The sequence below is a fragment of the Abrus precatorius genome, unplaced genomic scaffold (genome assembly GCF_003935025.1).
Source record: "Abrus precatorius isolate BTA unplaced genomic scaffold, Abrus_2018 Scaffold9, whole genome shotgun sequence".
Taxonomy (NCBI): domain Eukaryota; kingdom Viridiplantae; phylum Streptophyta; class Magnoliopsida; order Fabales; family Fabaceae; genus Abrus; species Abrus precatorius.
The window spans coordinates 11,193,141-11,218,110 of NW_020874439.1; the positions used below are offsets into that span (position 1 = coordinate 11,193,141).

General features: G+C 34.0%; 2 pseudogenes; both read left to right on the forward strand.

Moving 5' to 3' along the window:
• Window positions 1-623: 623 nt before the first annotated feature.
• Window positions 624-9,084, forward strand: LOC113850794 (annotated as a pseudogene).
• Window positions 9,085-9,136: 52 nt separating this feature from the next.
• LOC113850795 lies at window positions 9,137-23,610 on the forward strand (annotated as a pseudogene).
• The last annotated feature ends 1,360 nt before the right edge of the window (window positions 23,611-24,970 follow it).

A 24,970-nucleotide genomic window follows, 5' to 3' on the forward strand; every position in this document is an offset into this window, starting at 1 on the left:
CTTCGGTGCACACACCCCCCTAATTTTTCTATACTTAAACCGAATACCCTACTCGGCTTACTTACGTTGCTTAAACTGAACACCCCCCTCAGTATTCCTATCCATCCCAAAAAATCGGGTACCCTCTCATCTACAAGTTCTTGGCACCTGTATATTATTATGCCCTTGCCTCGTACCTCTTCGTGCTTGGGATACTAGTGTACTGGATAAGGAACTACTCAGTCCTACATATAGAAAAAAGAAACCGAGTACCTATTCAGCCCAGTTTGGCCGAATACCTTTTGTCAAAATTAGAAGGTAATTAACCCAATTAAGAGTAATAATCAGGGCATTATCTACTTTAAAGTAAAGGGTCAAAATCAAGGCTGATTCAGTAGGTCCATTAGCCCATAACAATGCCTATAAAAGGAAGGTAGGAAGTATAGGTAAAGGGTTGACTTTTCATTATTAAATAACATTTATTGCTCAAAACCGAATCTTGGCTTCAACATCGGAGTGCCTTTTGCAGGTACCCTCCCCACGTCAGCGGTAGTTAGAAGGACGTCACCATTTCAGAGCAGAGACTGGAAGACTAGTGTTTCCCTAACAGGAACAATGTTGAATTATTATTGAGAGAAACAGTCATGACAAAGCAGAGGAATGGGAGGGTACCAAAAGTTTTCATCATGAACAAAAGTGACAAACTCGTAAAAGAGGATATGCAACGATGGGTTATTGAGAGAACAGCTCCATATGCTGAGGTGATGGAGATTAAGGGTTCGGATCACATGGTCATGCTTTCCAAACCCAAAAAGCTTAGCTCTCACCTTCTAAATATTGCCTACAAATTTTGAACTTTAGTTGCTTTTCTTCTATTAATAGCTTTGAGACTTTACTTTCTCTTTTTCTTTTTTTGTTGTAGGCTTAATAATTTAGAATAACCTTTTTTTGTACTTACCCGTGGAATGTAGAATAAAGAGAGATAAAAAAAAAATAGAAAATAAAGTTTCAAGAGTACTTGATCTAATATGGAAAGATTATAATAATAGAGATTAAAGATAATAAATTTCATTTTTCTTATGCTTATCAATGTGGCAAAATACTTTTTTTTTCTCTATTACATATTGCTTTTTTTTTTTTGTCAAACTATTATATATTGCTATTGAACCATTTGAATTTGTGTATACAAACCTATGCATACACATGGATTTATCTCTTCAAACACAAATGAAAGGTTTTTAAGAAATTTAACTCAATTTGATGAGAAAATAAAAACACTCCAAAGTGATTTGAAAAGAATTTGGAACTGCAATCATATTGATACACAATTGATAAACCCATAAAAAGGGAATCTTATTCAGTTATCAGAAGAATACAATTTGTATTTAAAAAATTTATAAATATTATAAATTCTAATGTGTTAGATATTATGTGACAAACAAATTGACGTGTCAAAAAGTAAAATAATTAATTTTACAACTAAAAGAAAATTAACAATATACCAATGTCCTAATCTCGCTTGAAGTTTACCATAATAGGTTATTGGAGAAGTCCCCGGATAGGCAGATCCGGATAAACGAAAGGGGCTTGTCCTCACTTACTTGAGCAAGGAATGAAAGACTCGCTTGCTTAGCGCAGGACAAAACAAGAAAGTGGGAGAGGTCGATGTGCCAGAAGGCGCGAAAGGTGCTCCTCCACAGGATTGGCAGCAGGTTGCTGCTCTCGGAGATTGCTAAATGAGTCCCTATGTGCATCTTTCTCTTTCTCCCATGCTTTTCTTTCTGTTGGTCAACAACCAACCACAACTCTTTTTTTTATAGTAAGAAAACAAAGGAAAAAGTAAAGTCTTCGCTTTTTGCTCACGCAAAGGTGCGGATTGACAACTTTAAGGGATCGTCTAATCAAAAAACCAGAATTATTCACAAAGAAAAAGGCGTAGGCGATATATTCTAAGCAACAATCTTTGCTCCAGCAACAGATTCAACAACTAAAACTGAAACTGCGGATTCAGCAGCTAATTCTGCTTCTGCTTCTCGCCTTCGATTGCTACCGTACCGAATCTAACTCGATTTATTGCTTTCAAACCTCGACCACGGAGGGTTTCTGTCAGAGTCCTTACAGAATGGGTCAATCGGTTGAAGGAGCAGGGAAGAGACGAATATTTGCCATAGGAAACTGGCTGAATCAAAGGTTATTAAACTCTGTTCATAGATGGCTGATAGATGTTATCCGTGAGATTATTATGGGTGACATGCATGGATGTCTTTTCTGCCTTAGCCATTCTCCCTACGTAGCAACTTTAAGTAGATGATAGATGGGATGAGATGCTAGCCTTAGCGCAGAAGATCCATCATTGAGCCTTAGGCCACTACTAAAGATAGGATGGATTGTCAGGAATGGTAGATGGAGCAAGGATGTATAGCAGGCTTAAAACATGAATGACATAAGTAGGACGCACTGAGGCCGAGGTGCATAGTGAGGTCTCTTGTTGGGCCTTTGATAAGGCTTGGTCCGTTCATTTTTCGGAAATGGTAAAGCTCTTGATTGATCAACGCGAGTGAACTGTGCTTATATGCTTTGTAAAACTAAACCGATCTACGAGAGGAGCTGATGGATGAGTAGGCTTCCCCGGCAACGGCGCCAAAAACTTGTTGTTCGCAATCTAACACTAGCAAGTGCACTAGAATTACAACAAGTGATGAGTAAATTTAAGATCAGAATATCGTCTCCACAGGGAATTTAGGTTTCAAGTACCACTTCACAGAATTATAACCATTTGAGCCATACGAATTTTGGAATGAGATTTGTAACATATAACAGCAGTAAACCAAAGTAATTAAAGCAAAGAACTTGCAGAAAAATAGAGTATGTAATGAAATGAGATAGGAATGAAGAATAGTTAGGAATTTACTTCCCAAGAATATCAGTATTAATTCAATTATGCCTCTGAACATTCAAGAACTTGGTTAATTGACAATCAGTTTCGCATAGCAATATCCAAAGGTTAATTCCTTAACTCATTGACCCTAACAAGCAACTAAACCACCCTAATCCCTTAGGTGAAGTTCAATTCCAAGTTGCATTAAGACTTAGAACCTTAAGATTGCAGAATTAGGTCTCCTTATCCCTAAGAAATCCCCAAATTCTAATTACTAACTCAGATCGGAGAAGCAAATCCAACTTCCATTGGTAATTGTCCCTCTAAGATGAATCAAATGAATTTTCATTCATAAATTGCAAGAAAAACAGAATTCACAATTCAATTAATCCAAGAACTCAAAATTCAGAAGCAAGAGTCAAATTAATACATCAATTCGAGTTTCATAAACCCCTAACTACAAGAAAACTACTCAGACATGGGAGAAGAGAAAGAGAAAGAAGAAGGAGAAGAAGAAAAACTCCAAGAAGTCATGGCCAGAAGCTCCAATCCGATTCCTCTTTGTGGAAGATTCAAGACTTGACCCCAATCTTCTCTCTCAATCTCTCTCAACGAGATCTAACAGAAAAATGAAAAAATAAAACTGAACTCCGAAAAATCTGCATGTTTCTGTTATTTATAGAATTTTCCAGATTTGCGCGTTATCACTTTTATGAGAAATAGTAGCCACGCAGAAGGTTTATGGTTGCGCGTTAACACTTTTATGAGAAAAAATGACCACGCGCAACTTTCCTGATATTGAAGGCTCTCTGAAACTATCACTCTTGCTGATAAAAGTGACTACGCAGAGTTCAAGTGGTTGCGCGTGATCACTCTTATGAATAAAAGTGATTACGCGCAACTCGCCAGGTTAAAGGCTCTCTGGAACGCTCATTTTTACTGACAATAGTGATCACGCCGAGTCTGCACTTTCTTGGTCTTGTGTTTTTGGAGTCCAGACTTGCTTCTTTCTTCTTCCTTGTCTTCAAGCCTCCATTTCCATGATCCTTGCTCAATTTATTCCTTCAAAAACAAGATTAAAAACTTAATTTCTAAGCAAAATTTCTATAATTGCTAAAATAACTACATATGTAAACAAACTTCAATTCCTTCTTTTCTTTCTGAGTTTTTCTACTTTCTTCATATATTTTTCTTATTAATTGTGTTAGAATTATGCTAAAATATCAGTAAAAATATAGATTCATCAGATGTATAGCAGGCTTAAAACATGAATGACACAAGTAGGACGCACTGAGGCCGAGGTGCATAGTGACGTTTCTTGCTGGGCGGCTTTCCGTTCATTTTTTGGAAATGGTAAAGCTTTTGATTGATCAACGCGAGTGAACTGTGCTTAGATGCTTCGTAAAACTAAACCGATCTACGAGAGGAGCTGATGGATGAGTAGGCTTCCCCTTTCGATTTATGGAATGTGATTTGGGGCACGATGGGCAGTATCAGGCAGGGCAAAGGTACTTTCTTTCTAGACCTGAATCTACAAAAGATCAAACCTAAATAAGAAGCCAGGGAGGCCTTATGGTAGAAAAAAGGTATGCAGGGGTTTTGGGTCTATTGTAAGTCAAGTTTTTTCAGGTGTGGTGTGTTTTGGTGTAACCGGGGGCTAAGGCAAAAAAAAACCCAGGTGTCCTTTCCTCTTGTCAGGCAGCTATCTCGAGCTCACTGAACACTAACTTAATCCTTATTCTTTTGAGAACTTTTTCTTTAGCTTTGTGTAATTGACCTTGACTTAGTTGGTTTCAAAAGGGCCCGTGGCAGGCAACCAAGTCTGGTAACCTTATCCAAAGGTAGGACGAAGAAACCCAGGGCAGATGGGAATGGAATAGAAGAAAAAAAAAATCCAATTGTTTATCCAAAACCAGAATGAGGGCTTATTCGAGCTTGGCCGCTCAGTGCGAGTTGTAAGGAGTCTTGGTCTCGAGTCAAGCTGGGGCGTCATTTCATTCTTGTAACGGGAGTAAGTGCCCCGCAAGATCAATCCGCCCTCCCATGCTTTCTCATTATCATTCTACGATGGAAAGATGGAATGGCCCTAGGGTGGGTATCTTGACCTAATCAACGAGATCGGGAAAGTAGCTTTTTAGGTTAGGAAGGGGTCTATCTGCAGCACAGGGGTTTCGCTAACGTGGATGTGACAACCCAACCTGATAAAAGAACCAAAATCGTATAGTCATTTCTATTGGTTTTCCATCCCGAGCTCTACGAAATGGAACCCTATCAAGGTGAACCCCTCCAACTCTAGATGCTTCACAGGGAAACTAGCATAGATTGAAATGTGTGAAGCATCTAGCTAGCCTGACAGTTAAATCAGAGTTCTTGACAGGTCGGGTTCATGCCCGAAGAAAGAGGCCAGCGACGGAACTTATCTTTTTTTTTTTTTATTGAAGGTCGGGAAGAGTCGCTCAATCTCTACCAACGCCCCCGTACTTGTAGGCATTTGAGCTTCTGTTCAAATGCTTGCTAGCCCTATATAGACTGTATAGAAAAAGTCAAAAAAGTTTTGTCTATAAGCTTGTGACTTGATCCGCTAGCGCATGTTCGATTCTTGCTTGTGAGAAACGAAAAATGTCTGGAAGGTTTTCAATTTTGTTGCCCTAAGGCGTTTGACCTGTTAAGCCAATGTCCTAGTCACTACAGCAATTACGGAGTCCCTTTTAAAGCTGAATCTAGTTCTCATGTGGAAAGCCATCCAGGTCTTCCTGAATGAAGCCCAGGCAAAATCCAGGACTATCTCCTACGGACAGCCAGGACATACCAGACAGTTTTCACTAATAATCTTGCAATTAGAACCTGCTGAAGTAGTAAAAGGACAACGGTCCCTTGTTGCTTCAAGCTCACTTATGTTGTTTCCTTAGTTGCAGCCTATCTTGCTGCTAAGATAGAGGGAAGAATTCATTAAAATCTTGACTTAAAAGTCTTGTAAAATCCATTAAAATCATGATTTTAAAGTCTTGCAAAATTCTGCAAAGTCTTAAAAGTTATGAAAATCCTACAAAGTCTTTTAAAATCCATAGAAATTTTTTCAACTAAAAAAGTCTTTTAAAATCTTAATCCAATACACTCCCTAAGTCTTTTATAAATATATATAAGTTTTTATCTAACAATACTCATTAAATAAAAATTTAAATATTTAATAATATAAAAAATTTCACCATATTAATTGTAATTATAAAATATAATTTTATATAAATTATAAATCAAATAAACTCAATTTAAAAAATAAGTACTTACTACTGTAGTCAAATTTGAGAGGTTATTATATGTTTTTTTAATTAAGAGATTGTGATTCTTTTAATATCTTAAGGATTAAAGAATATTAACTTTTTTAACTAAATAAAAACTTCACTATCTATTAACATTAACATAAAATTAACAATGATGATTATTTCACATGTAAGAGAGTTACTAAATTTTCTCAGAAGTACAATAGATTTTATCTAAAAAAATATACACATATTCTAAAATAATGTTTAATATTTATATAAAAATAGAATATAAAAAATTATTATAAATTTATATTTGTATCTTTATTTAGTTTAATTTTGAATATAAGCATTAAAAATTAAACTAAATAATATAAAAAATGTAATCGATAATTTTGAATTAATATATTAAAATAATTTGCATTAATTATTTAATTCAATTAATCAAATAACTTTAATTTTTTAAAAAAAATATATTATAGATACTATTTAATCTTAATGTTTTATTTGTTATATGAGTAATTATTTTTATTTTAAATAATATTATTATATTTTTAAATTTATAATTCTTTATTTTCAAAATTTATTTTTTATGTAAAATAAAAATATGAAAAATTTTAATATAAATATTTATATTATTTAAATAAATGTATACATATATAATGATATAAATATCTAAATTACAGAAAATAGATATTTACATTACATATAAATTAACTATATATATAAGATCAATATAAAATATATTTATTAATAAAATAAATCACAAAAATTGTTAATTTTTTTTATATGGTTCAAATGAAATACATAAAAATGTTTGTTTCACAAAAAAAATATTTATATGTAAACTATAATATATATATATATATATATATAATTTCATTTTTTATTTTTAACTCTGTTTTATTATTTATCTATTATGTCAATATTTAATCATCATAATCTTAGATTTTAATTTTTACAATGAAAGAGATATAGGAAAGAAAAAAGAGTAAATAATATAAAATTTTTGTTAATATAAAAGGCATTTTAAACAAATAATTTTATTTAAAGTATTTTTTAAAATATTTTATATTCTTTATAATATTTATGCTTCACTAATTTATCAAAATATATATTTTAATTGATAAATTATATAACTGTTATAGAGTGATACAATTTTAGATAACATGAGTATAATAAAAGAAAATTCATAAAGAATATAAAAATAAGTTTAATTTAATTTTGAAAAAACCGACAAAACCCTAAAGACAGCACGTGATTCTGCCATTGATCACTTCAAAACAAAACCACATAACATCTTCTCGGAGCCAAGACGCTTACTTCGACTTTGATATACCCAATGTCATTGTCAAGGTTAAGCTCTCTCTGTTCCCAAGTTTCCTCCTTTTCTTCTCTGCTTTCCTTCTTCCTCACTCCAAACCCGATTCATTCACAATGTTGATGTTGATGATGCCGTTGCCTCGTTCAATCACATGCTCAATACCTGTCCTTCCCCATCCATCATTCAATTTAACAAGATTTTGGGATCCCTAGTTAAGAACAAGCAATTCCACACTGCCATTTCCTTTTTTCAACTATTGGGATTCAAGGGAATTGAGCTAGACATTTTCACTTTTAACATTCTCGTCAATTGTTTATGCCAACTGCGTCATATGACCTTAGCTTTTTCGGTATTGGCCAAGATCTTCAGATTGGGTCATCAGCCGGATACCGCAACCTTCACTACACTCATGAATGGTATGTGTCTCAATGGCAACGTTAGAAGAGCACTGCATTTTCATGACAAGTTGTTCGCACGAGGATTTCAGATGAACCAAGTTAGTTACGGGACGTGTTGATCAATGGACTATGTAAAGCCGGAGGAACGAGAGCTGCCATTCAGTTGCTTAGAAAGATTGAAGGGCAATTGATTCGGCCTAGTGTGTTAATGTACAGTACAATAATTGATAGCCTGTGTAAAGATAAACTTTTAACTGAGGCATGTGATTTTTTTATAGAAATGGTTGCGAAGGGAATTTATCCCGACGTTATCATCTACACTTGTCTAATTCACGGGTTTTGCCTTTCGGGTCAATTAAAGGAAGCAGTCCATCTGTTCAATGAAATGGTATTGAAAAGCATCGACCCAGATGCTTATACCTATAACACAGTGTTTGTTGCACTGTGTAGGGAGGAAAGGTGAGAGAAGGTAAAAATGTGTTAGCTGTGATGATAAAACATGGTGTGAAACCTGATGTTGTTACTTGTAATACTTTAATGAATGGCTATTGCTTAGTTCATGAGGTAAAGAATGCCAAATATGTATTCCACAACATGATCCGAAATGGAGTAACCCCTGATGTACATAGCTACAACACAATGATTAGTGGATTATGCAAGATTGAAATGATGGATGAAGCCATGATTCTCTTTGAAGACATGCATTGCAACGGTATGGTTCCAAATACAGTAACTTACAGTTCTCTTATTCATGGTCTGTGCAAAGTAGGAAGAATTTCTTATGTTTGGGAGCTTATCGATGAGATGAATGATAGGGGTCAACATGCTGATATAATTACCTACAGTTCCCTAATAGATGCATTATTCAAAAACCATCGTCTAGATCAGGCAATTGCATTGTTCAGTAAAGTCATTCACAAGGGCATTCATCCAAATGTATACACATACACGATACTTATTGATGGACTATGCAAAGGCGGAAGACTTAAGGATTCACAAGAGATTTTTCAGGATTTATTGAATAATGGCTATCATCTAGATGTGGCAGCATATAATGCTATGATCAATGGGCTTTGTAAAGAGGGAAAGGTTGATGAAGCATTGTCTTTATGGTAAAAAATGAAGGACAAGGGTTGCAGTCCGGATGTTATAACTTTTAGCATAATTATCTGTGCTCTTTTTGAAAGAGATGAGAATGATACAGCCAAGAAACTTCTTCATGAAATGATTGCTGGAGGCTTATTGTGAGATTAAAACTAATGCTTTCCACTTACACTTGTTATGGAATATTTCCTCTAGAATGATAGCTGGCTTGTGGCTCAAAATCATGAGAAATCCAGATGTCAAACTTGTGAAACTTGTGAAGGCTTGTGAAGGGATTCCTTTTCTTCTGCTGCATTCTCTACTTCCCTTCCTTTATAGGCCTTCCTGATCCAGCAGCAACCACCCTTAAGCCCATTTAAGCCATCAACAACAACAATCCCAGCATTCTCACAACAATCTGATGTTGCAGGGTGCCCTCTTACTCTCTCGGATGGGTTCTTTAATAGGATAAAAATGCATGTGGTGTCACCAAAGATGATGGTGACAAAGAACTGCACCACAGTAGGTACTGTCCTGTGCTTGCAGCATTGTTGTATTCTGCATACTCTTCTACTGCACTTGGTATGGCAGACCATAGCCATAGCCATAGCCATAGCCATGCCACATCATCATATGACATGCTGCCTATGCTGCCCGATGAATCAGAAACCTGGGTGAATGAGTTGGGAAAGGCTTTGAATGTGAGAGGCTTTTAACTGACAAGGCCTAATGAGACATGTGATGTGTATTATTTTTGTGGCATTAGGCTCCACCCCTTGAACTGCCCTGATTCATTTTCTCTGAGCCAAAGTGGAGAACTTGTTGTGGATGCAAGTGTGAGAGGGTTGGAGAAGAATTGCTTCGGTAGCCTCTATTTGGTATTTGGTGAGTTTTCCTTATTTATAAACAAAAAAAAAAAAAAAGGTTCTTTTTTTCTCTAGGATATCTTTTGGTGTTTTTGCTTTGTTCATTGTGAGTTGGAGTTTGATGGATCTTGTTGAAAATTGAAGAAGATCAATATGGTTTGTTTCATCTTCATTCATGCTTGGTATTTAGTAAAGTTGTCTCTTTTCTTTTTTCTTTATTGGATGTTGATTTCTTTCTATGTTTTTACACAATTCTTCACACGCCATTGGAGCTTGTGTGCCCCAAGAAAGTGAAAAGAGCCAATAGTGGAGTAGTGGAACACTTTGTAACTCAGCAAACATTTTGTCACGTTTAAGGAAAATAACATACCCCACTCTAATGTCTTAAAATCAAGTTCTTAAATGAAAACCTTAACATAGCTAGAAACTACTAAGCACTTGCAATGTGATCTTAGTACTTGAAAATAAGTTGTAGATTGGATTCTTGGTATTAAGATCAAAGTTGAGTTAGTAATTAGCAACACTGTCTCTCTTTCTCAGAGATTTAATTGCAAAATAATTGGTTGGGGATTGATCAGAAAAATGGCTCAAACAGTATAGTCATATGTGAGACATGCTTTTATTTTATTTTTTATTGAGACAACAGATAAGTAGTACTATTACTTATTTGTTAAATTTTAAAGACAACAGACAATTTGTCAATTTTATTATTCTTGTTGTTAGCCTGCCCAAGTCATAAATGACAGTTTTGAGGAGTATATGATAGCATAATTTGTGGCTTCTTCAAGATTTGTCATTCTTGTTTCTGATTTCTAGTCAGCAGTTTGCAGAAATGTTGTCCCATGTCACTAAAATACTTGCATTTGTTACAGAATCTTGTATTATAATCTAAAGACTTATGTTAGAGTCACTTTTTTGTTGCATTCAAAAATAATATAATGGAGCATGCTCGATCTCATCAACACGCCCTTGACAGGAACACAAGTTGTGTTGAGGTCAGCACGGGATGCTCCCTTCCATTTGTGTTCCTTTTTTTTTCTTTTCACTGATTTTGACTATTCTTTGCTTTTTTCTGCAAGTTTCTTTTATGATTTACTTATTTTTACCAAGTTGTTCAACACTGCTTATAATAAAATCAATAAAATCTTAACAAGTTGAGAGAATAATATAATAATTTCTAATAACAATGGGTTAAAACTTCATAGAATAAATTGGCAATTTATCAATAATTTACTATTCTATTTCAAAATCATGGTAGGTAAATCGAGATTCTAATAGTGAATCAAAAGGCCTATTTTTTAAGAATCGTATAAGATTTATGATTATTATTAAAAATATTTTAATATAAAAAATTATATATATATTAGTTAAAGATTTCATGTTATAACTGATAAAATAAAATATAGGATAAAGATTCAAATTACACAAGCCACAATGATAAAAAAAAGGAATTGTGATTATATAAATTAACTATATATACCTTCAAAATAATCACAAATAATGAAATGGAACTAATTATATTGAAAGTATTTGATAAAAATAGTTGTTAAGTTAGCTTATAAATATAAAATGACAAATAATGATATCATAAATAAGGAGACTAGAATTTGAAACGTAATAATTGTATATTTTCAAACAATATACATAGTTTTTATATTTTAATTTATTTAAAATCATTTATCATCTTCAAATTAAGATAATAAGTTTTTATTTGTAAATATTTTATTATATAAAAATAAAATTTAATGACTTTGTTAAATTTTTCTCAAGATATTAATAATTTATTATTTTTTAAAATAACAAATGTTGTGATGTTTATTTATTTATTATTATTATTATTATTTTATTTTTTAATATAATAAAAGTAAAGAAAAACGATTTTGGCACAACAAAAACTTGTTCTCATAAAGAAAACTTAAAAAACAAAAAATTGTTCTATCCAAATTGGATACTGAAATGTGTTTAATATAAACTATCATGATATTTTGTTCATACAAAAGATAAAAGATTATTTAACATGACATTCTTCATTCATACAAAAGACAAGAGATTGTAGCATAGCACTATTTAACGGGATAGTTGTCCATGCAAGAGATAAGAGATTGTAATATGTGAATATTATATTATTCACAAATAAAGTCCTTTTTAAATCCAATTTCACATATTTATTCTTAATGTATAGAAAATTGGAGGCATTAAAAAAATACCTGAAAGTGTGTAAAAAAATATTTATAATTGCAAGAATAATTGGAGAAGCAAAATCTCAAAAAGCTTATATAATAATACTTGGATAATAAAATTTAAAGTTTGTATATTTAAATTGAATAGTCCTATTATTACTGGATGAAGCAACACAAATTGCTGCATACTTTTATTTATTTCCATTCTCAATTATTATGAAACAATTTATTTTTTCAATTATATAATCTTTTTTGTTTTAAATTTAACCAAGTTTTATAATTCAAAAGTGTTTAAGAAAACATATTCTACCATTCTGTTATTTTCCTATTTTAAATCAATCATGTTGATGGCTATTTTAAAAGTAAGGACTAAATATTTGGAAACTAATTTAGTTATAAATTTTATTTTATTTTTTAAAATTTTGGTCAGCTTTTCAGATCAATTGCTAAATTGGTGGTAGATAGTTTATTTCACTAAGCTAAATTGAATGGCTATTCCATTCTTTTCTTGTTGTGATAATAAAAATATTATTTAAAATTATTTAAATTTATTAAATCTTTATTATTGTGATGAATATTATTTATAGTTATAAACTTAAGTTAAAATAATATTAAAAAATTATTGCTTAAAATGTTTATTATATATATAATTATTTATAAAAATAAATTTTATCTTTTAATTATTAAACTATATATATTTATTATAAAATAGAATATCGTGTGTACAAATACATGAAACGTGTGTCATTTATTTTGAAAGTAAGAATATGCTTGTTTCTCTTTTTTTAATATAGTTTTCTTTTTAAAACAATTTTTTTAAAAGTAAAATTACGAAAGAAATAAAAACATATTAATTAAAAAAAATTGAAAGTGTATGGATTAAGAAGAGTAAAAAAAAAAAACAAAATGAAAAGCATTTCAGCACCTGTAAGAATCAATCTGACACATAGACGTGTACAGAAACCTTGCTTTATATATAGATGAGTGGGATTTTACGTATTCAATGAAAGTTTTAATATGATTTTCGTGAGCATTGGTTCACATTAGAGGAATGTAAAAAATAAAATTTTGCTAAATATCCGTTGTGTCTTAAATTGTCTTAAGTTTGTTTGTTTGAAGGAGAAAGCTCTTTACAGAATCTTAAACCCTAAACCTTATAATTATAATAAACTTTAATTTAATTTAGAATTTAATAATTTTAAAAAGTAAAAATAATTAATAACTGAATTTTATAAAATTAAATTAACCAATCACCAAGCATGACTTTAAAAAATTATAACATGGATTTTGTTGTTTGCAGTTGCATTACTGTCCTAATGAGTTTAATTACCTTCAATCAAGTGGAAGAAAAGTTGGCGCAACTGAAGTCCTAATGCATATATATATATATATATATATATATATAGTACTTTAAAAATTTCTATATAAGGAGGCCTCGTCTATATTGTGAGGTACCCTTTCATTTAGCAAGATAAGAGAGATTTAAGAGAGAGAAGCTCTGAGAGAAAAACTTCTTGTAAGCCTTCTTCTTCTTTGAGATCTTTCAATAAAATTTGCTGTTTCAAATTATTTTCCTCTCTTCTCCCTCTTAGCCGGTCCTGTTCGGACTACCGTCGCTCCGGCTTTCTTCTCTTCTCTCTTTACTAGATCTGTGTTGGTTATACCACCGTTCTAGTTTCTTTATGAATTAACTGTTTTACATACTGCACTTTTAATTTCTGCATATCATTTAGTAGTCCTGCTACTGCCTACTTTCCTTTCAGTCTTTTATTCTACATATTTTTGTTTTCCTTGATCCACTTCGGGTTATCTGGTATCAGAGCCTGATGGGGAAGTAGGAATATAACTGTTAATTGTCTGTAACTATGTTCTTCTGGATCTGGACTTTAAATTCCTTTATGAAATTTCTGTAACCATGGTTTATAGGCTGGACAGCTGACAGGCCCTTCGGGTGAGATCAGTAATGATCGTCCCTGTCTGTAACAACGCCACGAACTAATGGTACTGAAATATTGCTTTTGTACAGTCCTGCATATCTGAAAATCCTTTACTGGAAGTACAGCAGTTCTTCGTTCTTTTGAATAGGGCTGTAGCAGTAAGTCCCGTATGGTTGAAAGGGCAGTAAGGCTAATTTGACGATGCTGTATTCAAAAGAAACAAAAAGAACATAAGAAGCTGGTGGCTATAGTAAAAGAATTTTCAGAATTTTGTAAACAAATCAAATTAAAAAAAAAAAAAAAAAAAAAAAAAAAAAAAAAAGAGTCCAAAAATAACCAGATCCAGTTGAATAAGTTATAAATAATTAACAGATGTATTGTTACGGAACCAAATGAGGGTAATGAGCCAGATGTTTTTATATCATGTCTAGACTCTTACGCTCTTTTTCTCGTATTTCTTTTCGTTCTGGCTCCAGTTCCTCCTCCTCCTCTCCTACTAAAACCAATCTCTTTAATGACCAGGAGAATCATTCTCCTGAAATTACACCCAAACACAACCTCTTCGACGAAGAAGTTCGTTTTGAAGAGATCAATCAAAGTATGGATGACTGGACTATTCCAGTCATTCCTCAGGATACATTATATGTTCCTGAAGACCAACCCAAGAAAAACAGTTCTGATTATATTATCAAGACTGTTGAAAATAATATCCCTTTAGGGAAAGGCATAGGAGAAGAATTTCATCTCCTGTCCAAATCCTCCCTCAATGACCATAAAAGAAAGTACAAATACCTTCACATAGGATGTGTTCAGGTAGCAATTAAACCTTTGATAGACATAGGCATAGATGCTGCTGTCTTAATTTGTCTAAGAGATACTCGTCATAATAAATTTGATGATTCTCTCATAGGAACAGTTGAAACCAGTCTCGGTCAAGGACCGATTTATTTTAACTGTTTTCCCAACAAAACTGTGAGTCTTATGGATGAACACATCCTAGACTCCTTATTTCTTAATATTTGCTTTCATGGGTTAGACATGAAAGAGGGATCTATTCCCGCCGCATTAATCTATAGGATTCAGTATAAGGTCATGAATTCTTGTGCCTCTAGAGTCCTTCTCAAGCCTCAAAAGGGAGAAACTACTTTGTTTATCACTGATATGACAAAGGCTAATGTTTCTCTACCTAGAATTATTAAATGGGATGAGGTTACTCTCCCAGAAAAATGGGTGATGGATAAAGCCTCACCTAGTGTTCCTCGTCCTGCTCCTCAAATACAGGATATCTCACAGGACAATTCTGGAAAGGTTGAAATAACCTTTGATAGGAGAAACTCTTTCTCCTCTAGGATCGATGCTTATAGTAATCGATCTGATTTTGTCTCTGCTAGGAGATCTTTTTCTTCTAGATCTTATGTTAGACCTGATATTCCTAGGTCTGTTAATCATGACCCCTCTCTAAATCTTCAAGGTTTAGACACTTCTTCTAGGATTCCTAGAAATGTTTATCAGACTTCTGAAAAAGAAGACGAAAATCAGAGTATCCAATCTCCAACTTACTCTTCCCTTAATGAGTCTTATGATGTTATCTCATAAATTCATTATAGATAAGGAAACCCTTAGGAAAGATTTTTACTCTGAGGAATGGAAACCTCAAAGAGAGTGGTTCTTTCAAAATTATAGGGGAAAAGACAGGTCTGCTATCCAAGAGAAATTCTATCAATTTCTCGAAAAGGTCAAACAAAATATTCCATTCTTTGATTGGTATCATGCTTATACCATTCGAAATAATATTAATTATCCCTGGCAAGAAGATGTTATTAGCACCTCCTCTGCTAATGTTATAACCTGGCAAATCAAAGATAGACAAATAGTCCAAAGTGATTTACCGCCCACATCTCAATACCAATTGCCTAATTTAAAAGACAAAGGCGGTAACCCTGTTACTGCCACTCCTTTCAAGTCTAAGAGTGCTGATGAGTCTATCACTCCTCATGACATCCAAGGCCTTATGGAACAGGCCAATTATACCAATAAATACCTTCAGGTTTTAGGAGAGAAAATCTCTGTTAATCCTGTCAAAACGAAAATTGAAGAAACTGCTTCTTCATCCTCTCAACCACAACTAGAAAAACCTCTTTTTAAACCTTTTAAGATCAGCGCCAAAGCTAAGCAGAAAATCTTAGAACTTAGGCAAAAAGAGAAAACCAAAATAAATGAGGAAAATCAAAATGAGTTGCTTAGTAAAATTACTAGTCTCCTCACTACCATCCCAGACACTCCTCAACCTTCTGAAGAATCTAGTGCTAAACCCAGAACTAGGTCTCTTGCCAAAACTATCAATGCTATCTCTAAGACTGATTCAGAACATTGTTCTGAAACAGACTCTGTCTTAGCTATTAATCCTATCAATAATTGGAAAAATTCTTCCAAGCTTTATTATAATAGGGCTACTGCTCCTGATCTTGTTTTAGAAGAAAAACAAGATTTTATTCAAAGTTTTAATTCTAATGATATTTATATTTGGAATATCGATGGATTATCTGAATATAATATCATTGCCAAACTTCAAAATATGTCGGTTGTTGCTATGGGATATTTTACTAATCAAAATATGCCTGAAGATACCATTGTCTATATTCTAGTCGCTGGCTTTACGGGCCAACTCAAAGGCTGGTGGGATAATTATCTCACTGAAGCCGACAGAGATAACATTCTCTCTGCAGTCAAAATTGATGATAAAGGGAAAACCATTGTCAGTGATAATGAGCGACTCCCCGATGCTGTGTATACGTTATTATACACAATATCTCAACATTTCCTTGGTGATCCTTCTCTTTGGAGAGAGAGATCCGGTGAGTTACTTTCAAAACTCAAATGTGATTCCCTAGAACATTTCAAATGGTATAAAGATACCTTCATGTCTAGGGTCCTTACTAGGGAAGATTGCAACCAAGCTTATTGGAAAGAAAAATATCTTGATGGTCTTCCTAAAGCCTTCGGAGATCTTATTAGAAGTAAACTCCGAAGTCGTTCTCCCACTGGAGAAATTAATTATGATAATTATGATTATGGTCAGCTTACTGCTATTATCCATAGCGGTATTAAAGCCTGCCAGAAAGATAAACTCCAAAAAGAGCTTGCCAAAGAAAAGGCTTTGAGCAAGAAAGAATTAGGTTCATTCTGCGAACAGTTTGGTCTTCCATCCTGCTCTCCCAAAAGAAGAAACATGCCCCTAAGAAAGAGGCTGTAGAACCGTACAAAAAGCCCTATAAGCGCCGGTACAATAGAAAACCCAGTCCTAAGAAACAAGGGGATAATGTCATCCCCACCAATATTCCCAAGATATCGTCTCAAAATTTCAATCTGATTTATTAAATCAAAAATTTTTAATTAGGGTAGACTGCAAGTCTGCCAAAGAAATTTACAAAAGGATGTTAAAAATCTGCCTCAAAACAAATCTTTGCGAGATGGCAAGCAATTTAAGTGTTTTTGATTTTGATATAGAATATCTCAAAGGCACTTCAAACTCCCTTCCTGATTATCTTACCCGTGAATATTTACAGGATAAGTAAGATGCCTAGAAAGGCAGTTACCCCTTCTAGGGGAGGAACCACTAAAGGCGGCAAAGTCAGATTAGCTCTGACTTTAAACAAATCAAAATCACAATCTGCTTCGGCAGACCCAAATACCTCTTCTTCTGGGTCATCTACCCCCATTGAGTCATCGACTCAAAAGGCAATCCAAATTGTTGAGTCATCAACTCAGCAATCTGGAACTCCAAAAGAATCCTCTAAAAAGACTGATTCTGTTGTAAAAACCACCAAACAAACCAAAGCAGACTATGCTCTCCCAATTAGTACGCTTTTAGCTGTCCAACAAGGAAGCTTGAATAGCCTACCAAATAAATCTTGGGCAGACATTGCCTCTGAAGAAGAAATGGAATTAGATTTAGCCAGCCTAAACACTATAATACAGTCCTTCAACCAAACCCAGAAAACAATAACCAATAGACCAGAAGGGACCCTTGACCTTCAAAAAGGAAAACAAAAAACTTCAAGTCCAAGCCATTATATAGCCAAAGGAAAATTCTCCTCAGTTATACAAATGGAACCTGAATTTTGGGACAAAAACCCATACAAGGCAATTACCAAAGTTTTCCCACCAGGGTTTCATTTCAGGCCATATCAGGCTAATAAAACTAGACAGTTTTATGAGTTTATCTTAGTAGATTCAGATTCTGTTTCCATCAAACACTACAAAGACCACAAAGACCCATCAGTCACAACCCATTCGACAATCCAGATCCTGAAAGTCTTAACTCCAAAGGCTTTTGGAAAAAATTTAAATTCTTATAAAAAGTTTTCCCAACCATTTGATCCAGCAGGATACAATTATTGGGATTACATTGACGCTTGGACAAGAACTTTCTGGTTCCAGAATAAACTTAACCGACATTCTTGGTTAATATATTTTAAAAAGAATCAGAAATTATGACTTTCCAAATTGGTTCCTCCAATGGTGGGATTATTTTGGGCCAATAGAAGAAATCCTTCCCACCCCTGTCAAGGAAGGATACAAGATCTACAAAGGCAGATATCTGCGAGAATCAAGAATTCCAGCAGATCTTAAATACTTCTCTGACTTTGCCCTGGCATGGGTATTCTCATGGCAATACAGATATGGCAAGACAGAGAATGAAGACACTCTCCCTCTATTGCATAGGTATTCCTTTGTAAAGTGGTGGAATCAATTCAATGCAGATCATGCCGGACCAGAAGGAGTTGCTGAATATTTTGGGAAAAATCCCAAATTATTAAATCTTGCTGACCCAGCAACATTTCAATTCCTTAATCAGAAATCCAAAATTGCAGCATTCTTATCAGGATGCGACACCAAAGAAAAAATGAAGAAAAATCTTCAAGATGTTCTCCTGTTATTGCAAAGCCAAGAAGAAGGAGAAACTTCTAACCAAGATGCCAATATTGAAGATAATCAGAATGAAGATGATTGTTTCGGTATTGATATCCAAGATCTTTAGTAACCGGTACTATAGTGAATAGTTCCAGTCACCAACCGGAACTGTAGAAATAGTACTTTAAAAATTTCTATATAAGGAGGCCTCGTCTATATTGTGAGGTACCCTTTCATTTAGCAAGATAAGAGAGATTTAAGAGAGAGAAGCTCTGAGAGAAAAACTTCTTGTAAGCCTTCTTCTTCTTTGAGATCTTTCAATAAAATTTGCTGTTTCAAATTATTTTCCTCTCTTCTCCCTCTTAGCCGGTCCTGTTCGGACTACCGTCGCTCCGGCTTTCTTCTCTTCTCTCTTTACTAGATCTGTGTTGGTTATACCACCGTTCTAGTTTCTTTATGAATTAACTGTTTCACATACTGCACTTTTAATTTCTGCATATCATTTAGTAGTCCTGCTACTGCCTACTTTCCTTTCAGTCTTTTATTCTACATCTTTTTGTTTTCCTTGATCCACTTCGGGTTATCTGGTATCAGAGCCTGATGGGGAAGTAGGAATATAACTGTTAATTGTCTGTAACTATGTTCTTCTGGATCTGGACTTTAAATTCCTTTATGAAATTTCTGTAACCATGGTTTATAGGCTGGACAGCTGACAGGCCCTTCGGGTGAGATCAGTAATGATCGTCCCTGTCTGTAACAACGCCACGAACTAATGGTACTGAAATATTGCTTTTGTACAGTCCTGCATATCTGAAAATCCTTTACTGGAAGTACAGCAGTTCTTCGTTCTTTTGAATAGGGCTGTAGCAGTAAGTCCCGTATGGTTGAAAGGGCAGTAAGGCTAATTTGACGATGCTGTATTCAAAAGAAACAAAAAGAACATAAGAAGCTGGTGGCTATAGTAAAAGAATTTTCAGAATTTTGTAAACAAATCAAATTAAAAAAAAAAAAAAAAAAAAAAAAAAAAAAAAAAGAGTCCAAAAATAACCAGATCCAGTTGAATAAGTTATAAATAATTAACAGATGTATTGTTACGGAACCAAATGAGGGTAATGAGCCAGATGTTTTTATATCATGTCTAGACTCTTACGCTCTTTTTCTCGTATTTCTTTTCGTTCTGGCTCCAGTTCCTCCTCCTCCTCTCCTACTAAAACCAATCTCTTTAATGACCAGGAGAATCATTCTCCTGAAATTACACCCAAACACAACCTCTTCGACGAAGAAGTTCGTTTTGAAGAGATCAATCAAAGTATGGATGACTGGACTATTCCAGTCATTCCTCAGGATACATTATATGTTCCTGAAGACCAACCCAAGAAAAACAGTTCTGATTATATTATCAAGACTGTTGAAAATAATATCCCTTTAGGGAAAGGCATAGGAGAAGAATTTCATCTCCTGTCCAAATCCTCCCTCAATGACCATAAAAGAAAGTACAAATACCTTCACATAGGATGTGTTCAGGTAGCAATTAAACCTTTGATAGACATAGGCATAGATGCTGCTGTCTTAATTTGTCTAAGAGATACTCGTCATAATAAATTTGATGATTCTCTCATAGGAACAGTTGAAACCAGTCTCGGTCAAGGACCGATTTATTTTAACTGTTTTCCCAACAAAACTGTGAGTCTTATGGATGAACACATCCTAGACTCCTTATTTCTTAATATTTGCTTTCATGGGTTAGACATGAAAGAGGGATCTATTCCCGCCGCATTAATCTATAGGATTCAGTATAAGGTCATGAATTCTTGTGCCTCTAGAGTCCTTCTCAAGCCTCAAAAGGGAGAAACTACTTTGTTTATCACTGATATGACAAAGGCTAATGTTTCTCTACCTAGAATTATTAAATGGGATGAGGTTACTCTCCCAGAAAAATGGGTGATGGATAAAGCCTCACCTAGTGTTCCTCGTCCTGCTCCTCAAATACAGGATATCTCACAGGACAATTCTGGAAAGGTTGAAATAACCTTTGATAGGAGAAACTCTTTCTCCTCTAGGATCGATGCTTATAGTAATCGATCTGATTTTGTCTCTGCTAGGAGATCTTTTTCTTCTAGATCTTATGTTAGACCTGATATTCCTAGGTCTGTTAATCATGACCCCTCTCTAAATCTTCAAGGTTTAGACACTTCTTCTAGGATTCCTAGAAATGTTTATCAGACTTCTGAAAAAGAAGACGAAAATCAGAGTATCCAATCTCCAACTTACTCTTCCCTTAATGAGTCTTATGATGTTATCTCATAAATTCATTATAGATAAGGAAACCCTTAGGAAAGATTTTTACTCTGAGGAATGGAAACCTCAAAGAGAGTGGTTCTTTCAAAATTATAGGGGAAAAGACAGGTCTGCTATCCAAGAGAAATTCTATCAATTTCTCGAAAAGGTCAAACAAAATATTCCATTCTTTGATTGGTATCATGCTTATACCATTCGAAATAATATTAATTATCCCTGGCAAGAAGATGTTATTAGCACCTCCTCTGCTAATGTTATAACCTGGCAAATCAAAGATGGACAAATAGTCCAAAGTGATTTACCGCCCACATCTCAATACCAATTGCCTAATTTAAAAGACAAAGGCGGTAACCCTGTTACTGCCACTCCTTTCAAGTCTAAGAGTGCTGATGAGTCTATCACTCCTCATGACATCCAAGGCCTTATGGAACAGGCCAATTATACCAATAAATACCTTCAGGTTTTAGGAGAGAAAATCTCTGTTAATCCTGTCAAAACGAAAATTGAAGAAACTGCTTCTTCATCCTCTCAACCACAACTAGAAAAACCTCTTTTTAAACCTTTTAAGATCAGCGCCAAAGCTAAGCAGAAAATCTTAGAACTTAGGCAAAAAGAGAAAACCAAAATAAATGAGGAAAATCAAAATGAGTTGCTTAGTAAAATTACTAGTCTCCTCACTACCATCCCAGACACTCCTCAACCTTCTGAAGAATCTAGTGCTAAACCCAGAACTAGGTCTCTTGCCAAAACTATCAATGCTATCTCTAAGACTGATTCAGAACATTGTTCTGAAACAGACTCTGTCTTAGCTATTAATCCTATCAATAATTGGAAAAATTCTTCCAAGCTTTATTATAATAGGGCTACTGCTCCTGATCTTGTTTTAGAAGAAAAACAAGATTTTATTCAAAGTTTTAATTCTAATGATATTTATATTTGGAATATCGATGGATTATCTGAATATAATATCATTGCCAAACTTCAAAATATGTCAGTTGTTGCTATGGGATATTTTACTAATCAAAATATGCCTGAAGATACCATTGTCTATATTCTAGTCGCTGGCTTTACGGGCCAACTCAAAGGCTGGTGGGATAATTATCTCACTGAAGCCGACAGAGATAACATTCTCTCTGCAGTCAAAATTGATGATAAAGGGAAAACCATTGTCAGTGATAATGAGCGTCTCCCCGATGCTGTGTATACGTTATTATACACAATATCTCAACATTTCCTTGGTGATCCTTCTCTTTGGAGAGAGAGATCCGGTGAGTTACTTTCAAAACTCAAATGTGATTCCCTAGAACATTTCAAATGGTATAAAGATACCTTCATGTCTAGGGTCCTTACTAGGGAAGATTGCAACCAGGCTTATTGGAAAGAAAAATATCTTGATGGTCTTCCTAAAGCCTTCGGAGATCTTATTAGAAGTAAACTCCGAAGTCGTTCTCCCACTGGAGAAATTAATTATGATAATTATGATTATGGTCAGCTTACTGCTATTATCATCCATAGCGGTATTAAAGCCTGCCAGAAAGATAAACTCCAAAAAGAGCTTGCCAAAGAAAAGGCTTTGAGCAAGAAAGAATTAGGTTCATTCTGCGAACAGTTTGGTCTTCCATCCTGCTCTCCCAAAAAGAAGAAACATGTCCCTAAGAAAGAGGCTGTAGAACCGTACAAAAAGCCCTATAAGCGCCGGTACAATAGAAAACCCAGTCCTAAGAAACAAGGGGATAATGTCATCCCCACCAATATTCCCAAAAAACCCAGAACAGGCATAACTTGTTACAATTGTGGTAAACCTGGCCATATTAGTAAATATTGCAGGTTAAAGAAAAAGATTAGTAGTCTCAATTTAGAGCCTTCCTTAGAAGACCAAATCAACAATCTCCTGGCTGATACTTCTGATGAGGATTCTATAAAAGAATCCGAAGAAGAGGTCAACCAAATTCAAAATGATGACCAAGCCTCTTCTTCTGACAGTGATGAAACTCCAGAAATCAATGTTTTGACAAAAGAACAAGACCTTCTTTTTGAAGCTATAAGCTCTATTTCGGATCTTCAAGAAAGAAAAGATTTTTTAAACAAGTTCAAAGAGGTTTTAGAAAACAAAACTAAACCTAAAGAATATTTCACTTCAAACAAATTTGATATTACAAACATTTTCAAAAGATTAGAAAAGAATTCTAGTATTAAACCAACCACCATTCAAGATCTCCAGATTGAGATAAATAATCTCAAGAAAGAGATCAGAGAAATCAAAGAGCAACAACAAATTCATCAAATTATCCTTTCTCAATTAGATGATGATTCTGACAATGAGAAAGTTGAATTTCCTGAAAAAAATGATTCAGTGAAAGATGATTCTGATTATCCAGAAGAAACTTTTATGTGCTTGATCAACAAGGTCAAAATACAAAAATTTTATATTAATATCAGAATCGTTATTGATGATTTTGTTCTTGATACTTTGGCCCTTTTTGATACAGGTGCTGATTCAAATTGTATCTTAGAAGGTCTAATTCCTACAAAATATTTTGAAAAAACCTCTGAAAAACTCAGCACTGCTAGTGGTTCAAAGCTGAAAATTAATTACAAACTTTCTAAAGCCGTGATTGAAAATCAAGGGCTTAAGGTTGAAACAAATTTTCTTCTTGTTAAAAATTTAAAAAATGAAGTTATTTTGGGAACACCGTTCATAAAGGCTCTTTTCCCTTTGCAAATTTCGAAAGATGGCATATCCACTCGTTATTTAGGAAAACAAGTAACCTTCAAATTTTCTAATAAGCCTTTTACAAAAAATATTAATTCTATCCAGAACAAAATTAATCAAATCAATTTTTTAAAAGAAGAAGTTTCTTTTGCTAATATTGAAAAATATTTATGTAATTCTTCACTTCAGAAGAAGATCCAAGCTCTTTTAAACAAAATCCAAGCTTCTATATGTTCTGACCTACCCAGCGCCTTCTGGAATAGGAAAAAACATATTGTCAGTCTCCCTTATGAATCGGGATTCAAAGATACCCAGATTCCCACTAAAGCCAGACCAATTCAGATGAATGAAGAACTTCTTCATTATTGTCAGAAAGAGATTACTGATCTCTTAGACAAAAACCTTATTAGGAAAAGTAAGAGTCCTTGGTCTTGCTCAGCATTTTATGTCAATAAACCTGCTGAGATTGAGAGAGGTACTCCCAGACTTGTCATCAATTACAAACCTCTCAATCAAGCCCTTCAATGGATTAGGCATCCTATCCCCAATAAGAAAGATCTTCTTAACAGACTTAATTCTGCTAAGATATTTTCGAAATTTGATATGAAATCTGGATTCTGGCAAATCCAAATTTGCGAAAATGATAGGTACAAAACTGCCTTTACTGTTCCCTTTGGGCATTACGAATGGAATGTTATGCCCTTTGGCCTAAAAAACGCCCCTTCTGAATTTCAAAAAATCATGAATGACATTTTTAATCCTTATTCAAAATTTGTCATCATTTACATTGACGATGTCTTAATTTTTTCTCAATCCATTGATCAGCATTTTAAACATATAAATGTTTTTATCAATGTTATTAAACAAAACGGTCTCGCCGTTTCAAAATCAAAAATTAGTCTTTTTCAAACTAATATCAGATTCCTTGGACATAATATTCACCAAGGTACTATTATTCCTATCAGCAGATCCATTGAATTTGCTGATAAATTTCCTGACAGGATTCTTGATAAAACCCAATTGCAAAGGTTTTTAGGATGCCTCAATTATGTAGGAGATTTCATCCCCCACCTAAATAACATTATCAAGCCTTTACATGATAGGCTTAAAAAGAATCCTCCCTCTTGGACTGACGTCCACACT